At 35.6% G+C, this 18393-nt stretch overlaps 1 protein-coding gene across 3 annotated transcripts in view; it reads left to right on the top strand.

The window, feature by feature from the left end:
- Positions 1–569: 569 nt before the first annotated feature.
- BAZ2B (bromodomain adjacent to zinc finger domain 2B) overlaps positions 570–18393 on the top strand; it is a 317724-nt gene continuing 299900 nt past the window's right edge. The window contains exon 1 of one of the 3 annotated variants that reach the window (XM_027055668.2): positions 570–712. The gene's annotated coding sequence lies outside the window, so the exon portion shown is untranslated. The remainder of the gene's footprint in view (positions 713–18393) is intronic. The other 2 variants (XM_053215128.1, XM_053215127.1) reach the window with 2 other exon arrangements.

Below are 18393 nucleotides of genomic sequence, written 5' to 3'. Positions count from 1 at the left end.
TCTTGGCATATTAATTTAGTTGGTTTACAGACTTCAACCGAATTATGAGTTTACGAGAAAAAAAGTTAGGTGAGAATGATTAATTTATGCTCCTTATTTTCCAGTTTACGTTTTTTAAAATTAGGTTTTCAATCCTATTTTCTGCCCTACTTTTGAAAGCAAAAAAAAAAAAAAATTAGTTTCTTAACTTTTTTCCTGGGACAAGGAACGGTTGCAAACTCGAAGCTATAGTATTCTTGGAGAAAGAAGCAACCCCCCTCCCTCCCTTGGCTCCTTTAGGAGCTGATAGGTCATTTATTATTGGAACTGAAATGGTATAAACAATTCTCTCTCTTTTTTCCCTTGTTAACAGCAACTTTCATTGTTAGAGAGAGGAGAGAGAGAGAAGCCTTGTTGGTTGACGTCACTTGGTTCATGAAGCCTTCGCCTAGAAGTGAAGCTGCTGAACAAACCTTGAGAAGAATCATCTCCTGCTTCAATCTGCTGCTGGATAGGAACTAATCAGAGAGAGGCGGAAGGCGGAGAAGGAGGGAGTCAAGGGCTTTCCCGATCACAAATCTCACCTCCACTCCAACTCTCTTTATACTTTTCTTGCAAAAATAATAATCGAGATAAGGAGGTGGTAGGGTTTCCAAAAACAAAAATCGTAACCTTCAACCATCTGGGGAAGACAAAAATCCCACCCACCGCAACTCTCAGTTCGAAAGTAAAGGTGAGTTCAAAATGTTCGGGTGTGAGGGGTGCGGGTGAAGTCGAAAATTGCAAATGTTACCGAGCCGGCTGCAGCAGAACAGGAGAAACTACGCTCCTGCGAGCGGGGACTCCGGAGTTGCTGGTCTCGCGGCGCTCGCCCTGCCCGCCCTGCTCGCCCTCAGCGGCTGTTTACCCTCGCCGGTCGGTGTGTCTCTTTGTTGTGCTGGCTGGAAGGCTGGGGCGGTGCTCGGGGTCCCGAGCGGAGTTTGGGGGAGGAGGACGCGGTCCTGGGTGGGAGGTGGGGGGTGCGGTCTCCGGAGAATGTAAACTTTATTCCTGGCTGCCGGTGCGGGACTTCGGTGCAGCAGGGCCGCGGGCCGCCGCCGCCGCGAGTCCGCTTCCTTTGTGCCGGCCGCCCAGCCTGGCCGCCGGGGCTGCGCGCCTCCTCCTCCTCTCGGCTTCCAGAGCTCGGGGGGCCGCCAACACTTTTGCTTCTCAAACGATAACCTCTGGCACTGTTGCGATCGCCGTTCCTACGAGGGAATATACGCTGCTCCCCCAATCCCTGTCGGGGTAGTTTCAAGATACCCCCCCCGACCCCAGTCCGCCTACTGCTGCCCCTTTTTGCCTCCGCCCCCTCTTCCCTTTAGGACTGATGAGCTGCGCCCCCCCACTCCCCAGTTCGGGCCTCTTTAGCTCTCTCTGGGTAGCTTGGAGCTCCAGAGTTTTCAGAAAATGGGCTGAGGGCGCGGGGCGTGTTATGGGGGCAGGTGGGACTGGGAAAGGATCTGGATACTTGGGAAGATGTACGTCTGCACACAGAGGTTAGAGGAGCACAGCTTTTCCTACAGTAATGTCTGTCTCCTAGCAGTTCTCCCCGAGAACAGCCGCCAGCCCTCAACTCTTCCTCGCTCTTTTAATCTTCTTGTCGCTCCCCTCCCCCCTTTCTCTTTCGCGTCAACCCTCCCCTTAAAGTAGTTCCATGAACCCCAGAATTGGGACTTGGGAAAGGAAGGAAGTGTTTGCAGAGTAAGAGCTGGCCCTGCTATTTGGGAGATTTTTCTCCTCTTTTCTCTCCCTCTGTATTTATCTTTTGTGTGTTGCTTCCTTATAAAGAGAGAAGCAGCTGCAGTCCTTGGCCGAGTTGTTGAAATTTATCCCTTTGTGTATATTACAATATCCTCCATTTTTTCCCCTGCCCTCTAAACAACAAGCGTTTCGCCATCTTGGGCAATTTTTATTCCCAAGTCTCCCCTTTTTTATTTTTGAGAAAGGGAAAGCAGGCGTAGAAAGGCAAAAAAAAAAGTGTGTGTGGAAAAGACTCAAAGTTTAGGGGAGTGTTCAGGGGGCCCAGTGACGTCATGTAAACTTTATCGAGAAATTTTCCCAAGAGTCAATTTTTCGCTTAATTTTTTCCCTGCTTTAAAGGACCGTGTAACTTACTGGTTAGAGAAGTTGTGCTGCTTATTTTTGGGTTCTGCTCTCAAAATGAACCCTCAGCGTCTATACGTTTTGTTTTGGTAACAGGTGGAAAATGTGTAAAAAAAAATGGTATAAACTTTTATAGTGTCATTGATACTCACCTAGCTTTTGTCTACGTGTTGTTTTTTTTTTTTTTTATTCTTTAAAGGTTTCAAATGTTATTTTTAATCAGCATATTCCCTTTCTCATTTACTCCACTCTTCTGTGGATTTTTCTTTAATCAGCTTGGTTAACATTTTACATATAATGACTTTAGATTACCTAGATCCCCTTTTGTAATTAAATTATTTTTTACATATTTCCTTGCATTTTGCAAAAACAACTATGAAAATACCTGGAGATACTGGATACTTTTAAAATTTAGTAGCAGATATTAAATCAAACGATTGGTAAAAATGTAGTTAGTATTTAAAAGACAAAATTTATTTTAAAATATATTTTATAACCTCAAGCTCTAAGCTCCTTGTCAGCCATTATGAAAAAATAAACAATAAAAATAGTGTTGTTTTAATTTGCTTGTCTAACGTAGTTTTTCACCTCACAGAAGTTCGGTGGGTCACATGACCAAACTTAATGCTACACTGACTGGTATATAAATAAAAGCACTGTAAATTGAATGGGAAAGTGGAATTCTGTCTCCTGTAGTCATTTTCAGTCAGCATATTTACTTCTCTTCTAACAAGGACATGAAACTGTCTGTATTTAATTTGCATTCTCTTTGTCTTCTCGGTTGGGAAAAAACACTGACTACAATTAACTAAAAAAAAAAAGTAATAGAAACAATTCTGAAAAGGTTTGTCTAACACATAAGAACTTACATTGTATGTAGTAGTATGTTTTTATCTCTGTAGCAGTCTTCTTTGGTGTTGTTTGCTATGCTATTTATCTTGGAATTTGCTTTATGTAAAACGCTATATAGAAAGCCTGACTGAATTGAATGTCTGCCATTTATGTGAGTTGTAGGTAGGTGAAAAATGTTTAAATAGTTAAAAGCACATAGAACAGATGGTTTTAAATTATACATGCAACAAAGGACTAGAAGATTTGGCAGATTATAAATGGCAAGCAACAGAGGATAAGTAGTTTAAGAAAATGGTAGTTAAGTACATTTGATGTCTCACACCTATTGTAAACACTGTACATATTGTCACTGTGCTGCATAATCAATAATTTAGACAACATTGAGGCACTTATAAGTTTCAGATAGAAAAAAGTAAAATTTTACAAGTGTTTGAAATGAATGGCTGTAATCAAAATTATTTTCAGCCTGTAATGGCAAACAAGAAGAGTCTTTTGGGGGGGGGGAGTGATCAAACTGTATGCGTTTAAAAGAAAGTTATTTATCAGGACTTAATATTGTTTGTTGTCTTCATATAATGGTTTGGAGAAAAGTAGGAGTAGGTACATATTTTAAAATTCAGAGAATAGTATCTTTACTGGTTTTATATGTTAAGCTATTGCTGAACTGTAGTGGCATTTACTTTTTCAAACACTATTTAAAATATTTTTTAGAGTATTCAGTCTTGGAAACGCATTTGACATAATTTATTAAGTACTAATTGAATGAAGGATATATTTTGGTATCATTTTTTTGAGTTTTGTACATAACATTATGATAATGATTTTTCTTGGTGAACAAGTTTTACTCTCAATTTTTAAAATGAAATGATTTTTCTGTAGTTTTTGCCTTTCCAGAAGAATCTGAGTAATTACATTTAGCATTTTTCAAGATTTAAAATAAAAGTATTCAAGTTGGCAGAAATTTGTTTTTATTTTTATGTCATTTATTTTAAATGCGTTTAAGACTGTAATGGAAACCTTGGAATTTTAATTCTGTTGCCCTTTCTCTCATTTCTTTGTTTGCATGTTTATTATAGAACTGCAGTGTAAAGGAGCAGATGTTTTGCCAAACATCCTGATGTGTTGCTTTTTCTTATGGGAGTGCATAACTGTTCCTTCTGATGCATCAACTTGACAGCTGGTTGATTTCATGGAGCTGCTAAGAAGCCATTAGTGGTGTCATTGAATTGAAACAGAACAGTCACTCCCAGCTTGAACTGCAATTGTTAATGTCTTTGTTGCTACTTTTGTGTTACTATACAAGATGTAGGATATCACAGTTGCATGAAAGTTTCTGTTTTCTGTCTTACCTCCTTGAATTAGTGAAAGAATGTGTTAAACTTGAATACTTTTGGTTTAAAGATTTCTCAAAGAAAAAGATTTTAAGTTGTAATTTCTGAGTTTCGGACCTACTCCTAGCTAGGACTACTAAAAGAAGTGATTTAGCACGAACAAAATAATGTGATTTTGATCCTTAGTTGAGATTATATCATCTTAATGATTTTTAATATACTTGATATCCTGAGGGATTAATTAAATTACCTAGTTAGGTATTTTAAGAGGTTTTTGATTATATAAAATTAAGTATTTCATACCACAAGGTTTTAAAAGATTGTACTTTATTTAATAAATACTGACTTGTTTGATTAAATATTTCTTTAAACTTTTGTTGCAGAAGGTAATCAGAAGAGAAAAGAATTGCTGAGGAAAAGGCAGTTTTATGTTTAATTTTCTGTATAAGAAGGTGAAGATAATAAATAATTGGTGATCATTTAATGATTTTAAAATGGGAATTATATTTTTATTGTACTAATAACTTTTATTGATAGTTTCAACTATCAGACTATGGTACTAAATGGTGTCAAATCATCCCATTGGTGCCTAAGTGTTTTCTACTTATTTATTTATTTGTTTATTTATTTATTTATTTAGTGGGAGAAGAGATAGAAAAGAGGAAGAATAAAGTGATTATTCTAAAAGAGAAAACATTTTTTGAAAAATTGTGTAAAAAATCTTTAGGATAATGAGTTTAAGGATATAATATACTTTATTCACTATGTCAGGAGATCTTTTGTAGTTCCAGTATTTATTCATTTTTAATTTTTAAATCTTTAAAACAGTTTTTCAAAGAACATAAAATTCATAACATTTAAAATAGGATGCCTTTAAAAATATTAAAATGTGAAATTGATGATGCGAATATATGATTTGCTAAGTTAAATAGCATTAGAAGGATTTCCTATACAATATAAACAAATTGTAAGCACTTTTGGTACATGCTGAGTGATACCAGAATTATGATTTCCTGAAATTATAAGTTTATAGAGATGTTTTCCTTTTAAATAGATCACACATTACTAAGATTTCTTTCAGGTAATATGCTTTCTCAACTCTTTTTATGTAATAGCTTTACAATTCCTTAAAAAGAAAAGTATTCTGTTAACCTTAGCCTGTGATTCAGTTGTTAAGAAATACACTTACTCATAAGATGTTTGTGTCAAGGCAGATACTCATATAAACTGGATTAAGGTAAAGATATTAAATGTCAACTTTTTAAAAAAGGAATCTCAATGTTTAACTCATTTTTGCAGGTAATGTAGTCTTAATTATAGTGTAGTGCAAATCAGCATTCCATTGTTTAAGCAGGAATTTTCCTACATTGGGTAGAGGGCAATTCTAAACAGAAGAATCATAAAAAATTTAAACTTTCATTCATGAGTTTTTCTGTTGACCATATTAGCTTTGAAGTTACGGGCAATGAGTATAATTTATAATTACATATGAAATTATAAAATATTGGCAATATCTTTGCTGAAAGAAAACCAAAACAATTTATATGACTTTTAAATCTATTTTGAATGTTATGTAAATTGTGGCAATTCATAATACAGTTTGAGGTGTAAAATATTTAATGGTCTTGATATTTGTAGATTAATCATGGAGTTTTTTAAATGAATAGGCTTTTATAAGAGTATGAGGTGAAAATAAAGTTTTTATCCCACATATCTAGAAATTTACTATATAAGATAGGGTGTTTTCTATCTTTTTACATTAATGCTTTTAACATAGTTGTTTTTATAATCTATGAAATTTGACTTGTACTTTGGTTTTTGAATGTCTTTCATTCAAAAAATGTTAGATATAACAATGAAAGTAATACAGATAAGAACCTTTACTAATTTTGTGTGTGCACATGTGTGCATGTGTATGTAAGGAAAAAGGAGTATTTGTTTTGAAGATAATTATTGCATTGGTACTTCAGCTATGTGTAGACATAATTGTGTGTTTTTCCTCTGTTTTCTCCTCTTAACACTTTTCCACAAGCATGCACTCATTAATCAAAGACGGTGCACTCCTGCTGAGGGCAGAGAGGTTCATCAAATTGGCAGTCAGTTTGGTGTAAAGAACGGTGTACTGAAGCTCTTAACTCACTGGGACATAAATAAATCTAAGGTCTTTGTATGCAAACCCTGGAGGTTAATACTGTATAATTCAATGTCCTGTCTTTGTTTTTATGATTGATGTTTTTAAATGTTTCAAGCTTGATGCAAGTCTTCTAGTAGGTCAGGTCTGACATTCTGATTGGCTGAAGTAAGAAAGCATTAGGTTGTCAGAAGGACTTTGAGTATGCTGCAGAGATTTTGATTTTTTTTCCTACGAGATCATTGTCATATTGCCTGAGCTGTTATAGGAATGTACCAATGATTGACATCCCCTGCTGTGATAATGGACCCAGTGCATGAAATGCCAATAGTTTGGTCCTATTTGTTCGGAAGCTTACTGCTATTTGTATCCTTAACAGAGCTAACATGTAGAACAAGCAAAACTACTGGGATTTCTCTGTAGAAATAGTGCAGGGATTTGGCTTTAACATGAATTGGTTGCATATTCATAATTTAAGAACAGCTGGTTACAGCAAGCACATAGTCATTTGCAAGCTATTATAAACCATTCCACTCACACATGGAGCCTGTGCTTGGTGATTTTTTTTTTTTTTTTTTTTTATTGATCTACCTGCATTTAAAATCTGGTCACTGCTGCTACAGAAGCTCTTCATTTTAGCTATGTCTGCAACATAGAACAGCTTCAATTTTAAATATTTAATTTAAACTAAATGCTGAATAAAATGAAGAAGCTTTGAAAGAACCAAGTGTAAAAGGTCAATAATATATTACCCATCATATATCTCATCTTGGCCAGAAAGGAAACAAAGCTAGATTACACCACCATTGTAATTTTTGGAAAATATGTTTTATAATTTTTGTTCATAGATGAGTAACTGAATTATCTCTGATTTGAAAATGTTGTTAATTATATTTTGCTAATTATATGTAGATTTAGGTAACAACACAAGCAATAGATTGTGCTTAATTAGCCTGTAAAACAATTTCACATAATACATAGAAAAGTGACAATACTTTTAGTTTATGAGTGGTGTAAGACAAGATAGGAATATCAGCAAGACATTATGCTTTGATTAGAGTAATGCTAATCCTAAAACCAGGAAGTTACTTTAATCTTTTTTTTAGAAGAAATCTAATGAGTCTTTTCTGCTTTTTGGCTCACTTCTGGAATATTAAGCACAGCTGCACTCCTACAGTATTTAAGTGATATGTATAAACTAGTCCACCTGTAATAGTTTCCCGCAGGTTGTGCTGCCTGGTAGTGACTGAAAGGAGAGGGAAAACCTGTGAATCCCAAGTTTTCAATGAGAAGAGTGGGAGGAGAGGTCTTAAATGTGATTTCCGCTCTCCTTGTAGGAATCATAGGGAGCTCTGCCTTGATTTGTGTATGTTAAAATAAGTGGATACCTGAGTGATTTACAAGGATGGTGATTATATTGAGCCTTCTACACAACATAGTGTTATGTTCACATGTGCATGCATGTGTTTGTCCCCATGCTAGATGATGAAGTAGCTTTCAGCACTTCAAGGTTGAGTACCACTCCTAAGAGTGCATTTTACTCTTTCTTGGTTTCACAAATGGCTGGATGTGTTGGTAATATAACACAATATATGGCCAAATTTAATCTAACAGATAGTAGGCTGTACTTTTTTCTAAATAATAAATTCAGAGGTTATTAAAGGACGATGTGTTATGTTTTAGTTTTGAGTTGCATCGGATAATAACTTTATATACGCAGTTAATTTGCCATCATTTGAGGTTACATTGATCATTTCATGAATTATTATACGTCTTCTTTTTGTGTGTGTGCCTTTTGACTGCTGTCTGTTGTGTCTTTTGACTGTTGTCTGTTCAGTTATTTTCCTGTTTGGAATCTCATCACAGAATAAGCTGAGGAAATAAAAGGAAGTAAAATTCAAATAAGTTTTCTTTCCCTTCCTCTCCCACTTCTTGATAAATCAGAAGGAAAGAAGTTCTTACATTTTCACCAAAATGAATGTTTGGGATTTTATTTGTCTACGTTTTTTGGCTCTCATTGCAACAGATGATTATATTTAGATAAAAAGAAAGATGAGGAAATGGAGTGAATTTTTAAAATATTAATAACTCAACAAAACAGTAGAAAATGTAGCCATTCCTTGAAAAATGAGTTGACTCAGTAATGACAACCACAGGGGAGTCAGGTATTTGATACACTTTTATTGTTCTAGTACTAATAATAGGGGGAAAGAGGGGAGAACTACCTTCATTCATCAAGTTTATACTGAATGCTGTATTCAGTATTCTTAAAAAGCTATGGATAACAGTTTGTGAAAGCTTAGAATAGGGGTGACATGACTTCTGGTTGGAATCATTAGAAAAGATTCTTTGGTTAGGTAGCATTGAATTTGACCTAGAAAAATGAGTAAACTGAATATTTAGGGATTAGGAAGAAAGCATGCAATAAAACAAGGGCATTATGAGCCCCACACAGAACAAATAAATTAAAGCTAGGTCTATTAGGTGTCTGGAGTAGTTGGGCAACCTTCTTGAGGTTATCCTGAAGAAAAGAAAATGTTTTGGAATCCTTTTCCTCCATTGCTTTCAAAAATGACTGCTCTGCTTTTTCTGGAGAAGATGGGTTAATCAGTTTCAAATCATCCCTTTCAATGATAGGCTTGTTGTTTGTGGAAACCAGTTTAAAATTGACAAAACTGTCCTTTCTGATCAGAGTTATTGAAATATTGTGTTTCTTGTGAGACTAATCAGAACCATTCCTTTCTCCTTCATTCTTTTCTTCTGCTTTATAAGTGGTTTTTGTTTTTGTTTTGAAACATAATGCATGATTATACTTGCTAAGAACATTGAGCAAGAGAGGGCATCTGTTTTTCTCTTTTCTCCATTTACTGGTGAAGAACTAGCTTTCCAAGGGGATTTGATGACTGACTCAAAAAACACTTTTACCTCTTGTAGTTACTGTGGATGAATAAAGAAGATGGAACTGTCTGAACTGCCAATAATAGGAATATCCATAAGGACAAAAAGAAATTTATAACCCCTACTTGTAATTACATCAGTACTGAATTACACTAATAGAAATACCATTAAAAATAGAGAGTATGATTGGGACGCCTGGGTGGCTCAGTCGGTTAAGTGTCTGACTCTTGATTTTGGCTCAGGTCATGATCTCAAAGTCATGAGATCGAGCCCCAGGTCAGGCTGGGCATGGGGTCTGCTTAAGATTTTCTTCCTCTCCCTCTGCCCCTCCTCTGCTCGCATGCTTGTGCCTATAAGAGCTCGCTCTCTCAGAAAAAAAAAAAAATTAATGTATGAAAAGGAAAGATTCAAAAAACTTCACGAATGTAAAACCGCTTAATTTTCAGTGGTTAGGCTTTTCCTAACTTCATTATTGCTGCACTAAGACCATGACATTTATTTCATTTTCCTTATTTACAATGTTGTGATGAATATTTGCTTGCAGGAGACAGGTCAGAAGAAAACCTTAAAACTTTTACATAAGTATTTCTTGTATGATGATGTGTTTTGAGATAAATTAGAGGTGGAAATGAGTGGAAATAGAAGGCTGTCTAGTGACTGAGTTTAGAGAGAAGCCTTGCTTAACCATCTTTTTGTGGTTTCCATGATAACATGGTTATTGAAACATACTTCTGGACTTCCTTGGGAAAAGGATTACTATTGACATAAACCATTATGGCAACATATGAAGCAGCAAAGCCAATCTTGAGCATCTGAAAAAATCAGGGAGCAGCCCGTAAGTCACAGGATGATATGTTTCTCCTTTTATGGGTTAGTGTAGCATAGTGGAAGAAATAGGGTCTGCCAGGCAACAGTAACAGACAGAGGTTGTGGGTCAAAACTCTTTATTTTAAAAGAGAGGTTACTGCAGAGCTAAAGGAAGTGTTGTTAGGAGGTGGATAGTAACAATATCAAAGAGAGGAGACCGTTTTAAAGAAGCTTTTAAATGGGGTTAAGAGAAATGGAGCATTGTTATGCAATTGAGTCCTCTTGGAAAGTCTCAAGATTTTCTCCATTGTGGCCTACATACTGTAGCATTAGATTCTTGTGCAATGTCATTAGTATTTTCAGCAGCTTATTGAGAAAATAACTCTTATCTATAATCATACCTTAGGGATTTGAAGTAGGAAGTTGAAGGGTAAGGGAAGGGCTGTGTAAACAATAAACATTCCGTCCAGGAAGAGAGCATATAATACTTTGGCCAGTTAGGTGAAAGCTTTCTTTTCCCTTTCCTTTCCAGAAAGATTGTTCATAGATGTACAGCCAAAATTCAAAAGAGAAGAATTGGCTTAAAGAATGTGTAAGTGCTTTTGTACCACGTGTGAAATGGGAGGATAGGACCAAAGCATGCTGGGGATCAGGGGAAGGAGAAAGCCAAATAGAATGTGACTAGAATTTTCCAGATTTGGGGGGTTTTTTGGGTGGTTGTTTTTAATGAAATGTTCTATTTTTTAATTTATTTTATTTTATTATTTTTTTGAGTGAAGAGTGAGCAAGCAGGGGAGGGGCAGAGAGAAGCGAGAGAGGATCCCAAGCAGGTTCCGTGCTCTGTGTGCAGAGCCCCATGTGGGGCTCAAACCCACGAACTGTGAGATCATGACCTGAGCCAAAATCAAGAGTTAGATGCTTTACCAGTTGAGCCACCCAGGCACTCCTGAAATGTTCTATTGACATAGTACCTTGAATTTGACCTTTTTCATCTTAATGAGGGACACTTTTTATGAAATAGGTAATTTTTTTGCAATTTATTGCAAATATTTTATGCTTAGTAGGTAGTATTTGGTATGTTTCAGCTTCAGTCCAGAGGTACCAACTAAATTAATTAGATGTACCCAGACAAAAATGCATGTTTATTTTTGTATTTGTTACTCTCAGGACTTCACAAGAGACCTAAAAGTAGTCCTGTAATTACCCATGGAAACAAATAAAAATCACTTATTTTTTCATGTTTCACACTATTGTGATGTGCTAATAGTCTCATATTAGGCAGTAGTTATTAGTGAAATAAATTGATCATTAAATTGAAAACAAGAATTAGGCCAGCATCTATTTCTTAGTAACTAGAAACAATTCAAGGTGCTCAGAAATAAAATGCATATGCTCAAGGAGGTCATAATTTACTCAGAGTGAAAGGATGTACATAGAGTACAGTCTCATCTTTTGTGGTTTTAACCCATTGAAATTCAACTGTTTATGTTAGGAAAAATTGAGGATGGGAAAGGAAAAACAATTTCAATAACCATCATTCATTCAGTAAAGGTGTCTCCAGGCAGGATGCCAGAGTCAGGTACTCTCTGTTCCTGGGTAGCTCTCATAGTGTGGCATCTTACACTAAGTGTGGCTCTTATGTCTTAATAGAAAAAAAATTTTTTTTTGGTATATCATAGCTCTCCTAAATTCAGGCCAGCTATGTGTTTCTGGAACTCAACTAAATATCATAGCTCCTAAATTCAGGCCAGCTATGTGTTTCTGGACATCTGTTTGAATGCTGGCAAACTGGCTGTGTTGGACTTATTGAAGGATCATGTATCTGTCTCCAGTATGGTTAATGTCAAAGATAATGTTTACTATATTTTGATACAGCTTACTGACTAGGACCTACCCACACTCCCCAACCCCCAATAAGATGAGTCTTTAGTATATATTGAAGGTAGCATGGTTCAAGATAGTTTATATACTTAAGTATTGCTATTGATACCCCAAAATGGAAAGAAAGGAAGGAAGAGAGAGAGAGAAAGAGAAAGAGAGAAAAGAAATAATTGGTCTAGAATTAAAAGGGTTCAAGGAGATAGTGACTCTTCAGTTGGGTTTTGAAGGAAGTGGTAGATATTTTAGAACAGCAACCTGAATGGAGGAGAGGATGGAGGGAAACCTAACTAAAATTCGTTTGAAAATAGTGGGAGATAAAGTTACAAAGGGGAGTTTGGGTTAACTAATTGATTTTTTTTAAGTTTGTTTATTTTGAGAGAGAGCACGTGAACAAGAAGGGGCAGAGAGAGAGAGAGAATCCTAAGCTGGCTCTACACTAACAGTGACATGTTTGTGAGATCATGATCAGAACCACAATCAAGAGCTGGACTCTCAACCGACTGAGCCACCCAGGCACCCTGTTAGCTAATAGATTTTTAAGCAGAGATATGATATGATTAAAAATTTAGAAAGATAGATTTGGAAGAAATCGGTTAAATGTACAGAAAGCAGAGACTATTAAAAGAATGACCAGTGACTTACTGCAGATATTCCAGTGTCAGGTGGTAGTGACTAAACGAATAGAAATAGAATGGGCAGAAGGATAAATACGAGGTACATGATAATTTAAAGGAATGGAGTTGAACTAGTTTGGGGAAGTTGGAGATTGTATTACCTTCATACAAATCTATTTCTTATTACCATAATAGTAATTTGATGTAGTTGAACTCTTATTTCCTCCATGCCAGATAGTGAAGGTAAGAACAAAAGAGATTGCCTGTAGCTGATCACTTGACAGTAGTTAGATATTGTTTCTAATATCATAACACTCTCATGATGAGTTTAGCTTAAGATAAAGTCTCATGTGTTTTTAAAAACCCTTCTACTTTCCTCCTGCTGTATCACATTATATGAAGATGAATACTCATATCCAGTTAGCCTAATATTTTTCATTTTTGTTTGTATTTATTGTTCAGTATGTAGTTTCTTTTTCTTTTTTTTTTTAATTTTTTTTAACGTTTATTTATTTTTGAGACAGAGAGAGACAGAGCATGAACGGGGGGAGGGTCACAGAGAGAGGGAGACACAGAATCCGAAACAGGCTCCAGGCTCTGAGCGGTCAGCACAGAGCCCGACGCGGGGCTCGAACCCACGGACCTTGAGATCATGACCTGAGCCAAAGTCGGACGCTTAACCGACTGAGCCACCCAGGCGCCCCAGTATGTGGTTTATTTTTCACATCTTTTTTTCAATGTGAAATTTATTGTCAAATTGGCTTCCATACAACACTCAGTGCTCATCCCAACAGGTCCCCTCCTCAATGCCCATCACCCACTTTCTCCTCCCTGCCACCCTCTCATAAGGGAAATACAAATCAAAACCACACTGAGATATCACCTCACGCCAGTCAGAGTGGCTAAAATGAACAAATCAAGAGAGTATAGATGTTGGAGAGGATGTGGAAAACGGGAACCATTTTGCACTATTGGTGGGAATGCAAACTGGTGCAGCCACTCTGGAAAACAGTGTGGAGGTTCCTCAAAAAATTAAAAATAGATCTACCCTATGACCTGGGAATAGCACTGCTAGGAATTTACCCAAGGGATACAGGAGTGCTGATGCTCTGTATGTGTTTAAACCACTGCTAAACATCAGTTTCTGAAAACTGGGAGGTAGGAAGCAGCAGGTTCTAAACATACTACAAACAAACCATAGTTTTTATGGATCCCTGAGGATAGACTTTCATGAATCGACGATTTTGCACATGATGTTCCCTGTATGCAATTTTTATTCCCTCTTTCTGCTTGGTAAAATCTGCTTCTTTTCTAAGACTCTTGTGAAGAGTTATGTTTTTGAAATCTTCTCAACCCTCTGCCTCCTCACATGGTTATCTGATTCTTCCCTTGTGCTACAGTGGAATGCTAATAATGGAGCACATGGTTGTGCATACAGATGGATTGATTCGCTACTTCCAACCTTTATAGATGATGCTTCAATGAACATTTTTATGCAGAGTACTTTTATTTGTGGCTGTGTGACATCATTTCATAAGATAAATTCCCAAAAATGCAATTACTGGATCAAAGGCTGGGAATGTTTCAAGGCTCTTAATATATGTATTGTGAACTTGGCTTTTAAAAGGATTGTATGGGTTTACGGTATCTCACTAATGGTATATGACTGTGCCTGTTTTACTAACACCTTCATTGGATTGGGTTATATTCATCATTATTAGCCATTGCCAATCCTATTGCAAAAAAATTGTACCTTATTTAATCTGCATTTCTGTGACTGGTTACAATGAGCATTTTTTCAGTACTTTAACCTGTTTCTCTTTTGTGGTTTGTCTTTGACATTGCCTGTTACCGCCCAGAGGTCTTAATATATTTATTATAACCTATTTATAAGTTCCTAATATTAATGATATGCTTTTATTATATTTATTATAATTCTTTTGCTTTTTAATAGTTTTTATTTACAGAAATATGAAATACTGATTTACTACTTCTTCATATATTTTAAACATTCTTTCCATTTTAAACTTAAAAAATCCACTCCTCCCCAGAGGTTGTTTTTGTTTTTTGGTGTGTGTGTGTGTGTGTGTGTGTGTGTGTGTGTGTGTGTGTGTGTGTTTTAGTTTATAAATATATTTATGCCATCTCTACACCCAACATGGGGCTCGAACTCACAACCTCAAGTGAAGAGCCCCATGCTCTTCCAACTGAACCAGCCAGGCACCTCCGGAGTTTTTATAGTAACTTCTCATATATTTATTTTGTTTTTTGACATATAATTCTTCTCATTCTTTTTTTTTTTTTTAAGTAAATTCTGTGCCCAATGTGAGGCACGAATCCTGACCCCAAGATCAAGAGTTGTATGCTCTACTAACTGAGCCAGCCAGGCACCCTCTTCCCCATTCTTTTTGTAGTAAAACTACCCTTAATGCCCAAGGTAAGGGTCCAACTTTCCTTCAACACTTAGAGTATAAAAAAATCTCTATTATAAGGAACATTGAACTAGATAACTAAGGAGTAATAGAATTGCTTCTAAAAATATTAATTTTATTAGATAATACTGAGTGTATTAAAAATTAATTTTCCTTGATAAGGTAGGGTTATCATCCTGGTACATAATTCTGTTACACTTATCAGATGTCTGAATTATGACTATTTGAGAATACAACTTGAACCTTTAAAAACCAAACAGATCTTCTATTATATTTGTGCTATATACTTATTTATGATAAAAGTGAATTGTACATGCAACTCTACAACTTGCCTGTTATTCCTTCTTACATTTTAATTATCCTTTGATTATTTTCTTTATATTCATTTTGTTGTTTATTTGGTAACATTTTTTAAAAGTTGAGGGTCAATTGGCATATAATTATGTTTTAGATATATAAGGACTTTTCTTTTTCAAAATTAAAAGTGTAGTTTTCACTAATAACATTCTTAAAAGTTTTGAAAAATACAGAAAAAGTATTAAGATAAAAATTTCAAATGCCCAAAACTCTTATTACTTGCATTTTTATTTTATTTTATATTGAAGTTTATTTAATGAAATGAAAGTCTTCATAAATGAAAAAACAGCAAGTGTGTTCCATGAACCTCACTTCTAAGAAAAAAATGAGGGGAGCAGACATGGAGTGAAATGTTTTTGTGGTAATGAGTAAGAACAGATCAAAAAACTCCTATTGAGTTAGGCAAAAAGGACAGTGGTGACTTTGGCCATAATAGTTTTAGTCAAGTAGTTTGGACTAAAGCTAAAGAAATAGGAACATGGAGTTTAGATAGTTTTCTGTTTTTTTGTTTTTTGGGTTTTTTTTAAGGGAAAGGAAAAGAAATTGGGAAGTTTCTAAGAAGGAAATGTGGCTTGAAAATGACTTTTGTAATGATAAGAATGAAGGTCTAGGGGCAAGGGATATAATTCAGAAATTCTGTGAGAAGTGGGAAGACATGGGTTCCTTACCCATATGATACTGATTAACATTAACTAGAAGGAGGGGTCGCTCTGTAATTAGAGGGAATGAGAAGATGTGGGTATGTACAGCAGTGAGACTGGAGCTTTGACAGAAAGAAATTTCAGAGTTTAACTTACAAATATCAGAAATTCTTCAACTAGAAATGCCTTTTTGCTGTTTTTTTCATAAAACAAAGTTTTAATTTCTGATTTTTTAAAAAAATGTATTTGTGTGTGTATTTTTTTCTTTTGCAGAGTAGCTATTATACATGTAGTTTTTCATTCTGCTTTTTTTTTTTACTTCATTAGTTCTTTTTTGGATTATATCATGAGCATTTTTTCTCATGTCATTAAATATTTTCAAACAGTATATAATAATTTATTCAACTACCCAAGTTTGGGGCATTTAGATTGTTTTTGATTAAGATATATATAATGAAATAATTTAACCTCAAACATCACTAAGCCTTTTTTCATAATCTGATATATTTCATTAGGAAACGTTCCTGGAGATTGAATTGCTGGGTCAAAGTATAATGAATGATTTACATATATGCAATGGTATTCTGGTAAATATTAACAACCGGTTTGTGTGCCTGGTGGTGGGAGCCTTGATTTATAGTGTGTGCTCTTTTCTCTGGTGTAAGAACTCCTGACATGGCCTATTTCATTCCAACAACTTAATACCCCTGAGCAGAGTTGAGATGTGCAGGCATACAATTATTACACAGTATCTGTATCAAACTGATACAATAGGTGTAAATAACCTCAACAGCATAGAGATTAATAAAATGTGGTAAAATAATTAGGAAGTGATAAGTTTTGAGTGCTTATTACCTTATTTTTATTAAAAAAAAGTTTTTAATGTTTATTTATTTATTTTTTGAGAGAGACAGAGACAGAATGCGAGTGGGTTAGGGGCAGAGAGAGAGGCTCCAGGCTCTGAGCTGTCAGCACAGAGCCTGACACGGGGCTCAAACTCACGAGCTGTGAGATCATGACCTGAGCCGAAGTCGGACGCTCAAACAACTGAGCCACCCAGGCACCCCTACCTTATTTTCAAAATAATTTATTGAATGGTAAGTTTATATAATTTAATTTTTAATAATGACTGTGTTTAACAACTGCAAAATTCCTGAAAATTTTAACAGCTGACTCTTGTGAACTTCTATGAGCAAGCCCTAGCACATTCTGCTAGGTTAGTTTTTTCTTTCTCCTTTCTTCTCTTTTTCCTTTCCTTCTTCTTCCCTTCTTTTCTGAAATTTATTGTAGAATTTTCCCCCCAAGATTGTTGTTTTCAGGACAGGAAGAAGTATAGGTATTTAGAAGACCAATGTTTCATTCCTTTTTATGTGTAGCTTCAAGGTTTGTTTTGCTTTACACCAGAATGTTTATTGTAGATGGAATCTATTTAAATGAAAATAAGGTGTGAACTCCGAGCTTTATTTTTTTTTCCCACAAGACTATTCAGTTTTCCCCAAACTATTGTGGAGTAATTCCTACTGGCTATTGATTGAATTACTCAACTTTCTCTTTTTTTTTTTCCTTCTTTCCTTCCTTCCTTCCATCCTTTCTCCCTTCCTTCCTCCCTTCCTTCCTCCCTTCCTTCTCTTCCTTCCCTTTCTTCCTTCCTTCCTCCCTTCCTTCCTTCCTTCCTTCCTTCCTTCCTTCCTTCCTTCCTTCTCTTTCTATCTTTTTTGAGAGGGAGCGAGAGCATGCATGAGGGACGGGGGGAGAGGGAGAGCAAATCCATGCTGGGCATGGAGTCTGTCACAGGACTTGATCTCATAACTGTAAGTTCGTAACTGGAGCCAAAATCAAGAGTCAGATGCTTAACTGACACAGCCACCTAGATGCCCCTGAATATCTCAGTTTTCCTATTGTTTCTAATAATTTTTCAGTTGATTCTCAAGGTTTTTCAGATACGTAATCATATCTTATGCAAATAGTTTTGCTGCCACACTTCTGATATTTATAACTTTATTTTTCTGTGTAAAGAATAAAATGAAGTTGACTAGTATCAGTGTTAACACTGAGCACACCCTTATTTTTTTTTCTGAATTTTGAAATGCTTCAGATACCTCATCATTGTCTGTGATACTTTTGGTTTGTTACATATGTTCTTGAAAATCATGCTAAGCAAGTATTCATCTATTTTTATTTTATTAAGACTTTTAAAAAATTCAGGAAGGAAGTTGAAATTTATTTAAATGCATGGGCAACTTGGTAATTCTTGATGGCTTTCTCTGTTTACCTTAGCGTTTTTTAAGTTTTTCATTTTATAATTGGGGTAGATAGAGGTTTAGA

Source organism: Acinonyx jubatus, chromosome C1 (genome assembly GCF_027475565.1).
Source record: "Acinonyx jubatus isolate Ajub_Pintada_27869175 chromosome C1, VMU_Ajub_asm_v1.0, whole genome shotgun sequence".
NCBI lineage: Eukaryota > Metazoa > Chordata > Mammalia > Carnivora > Felidae > Acinonyx > Acinonyx jubatus.
This window is presented reverse-complemented; position numbering and strand designations above follow the sequence as displayed.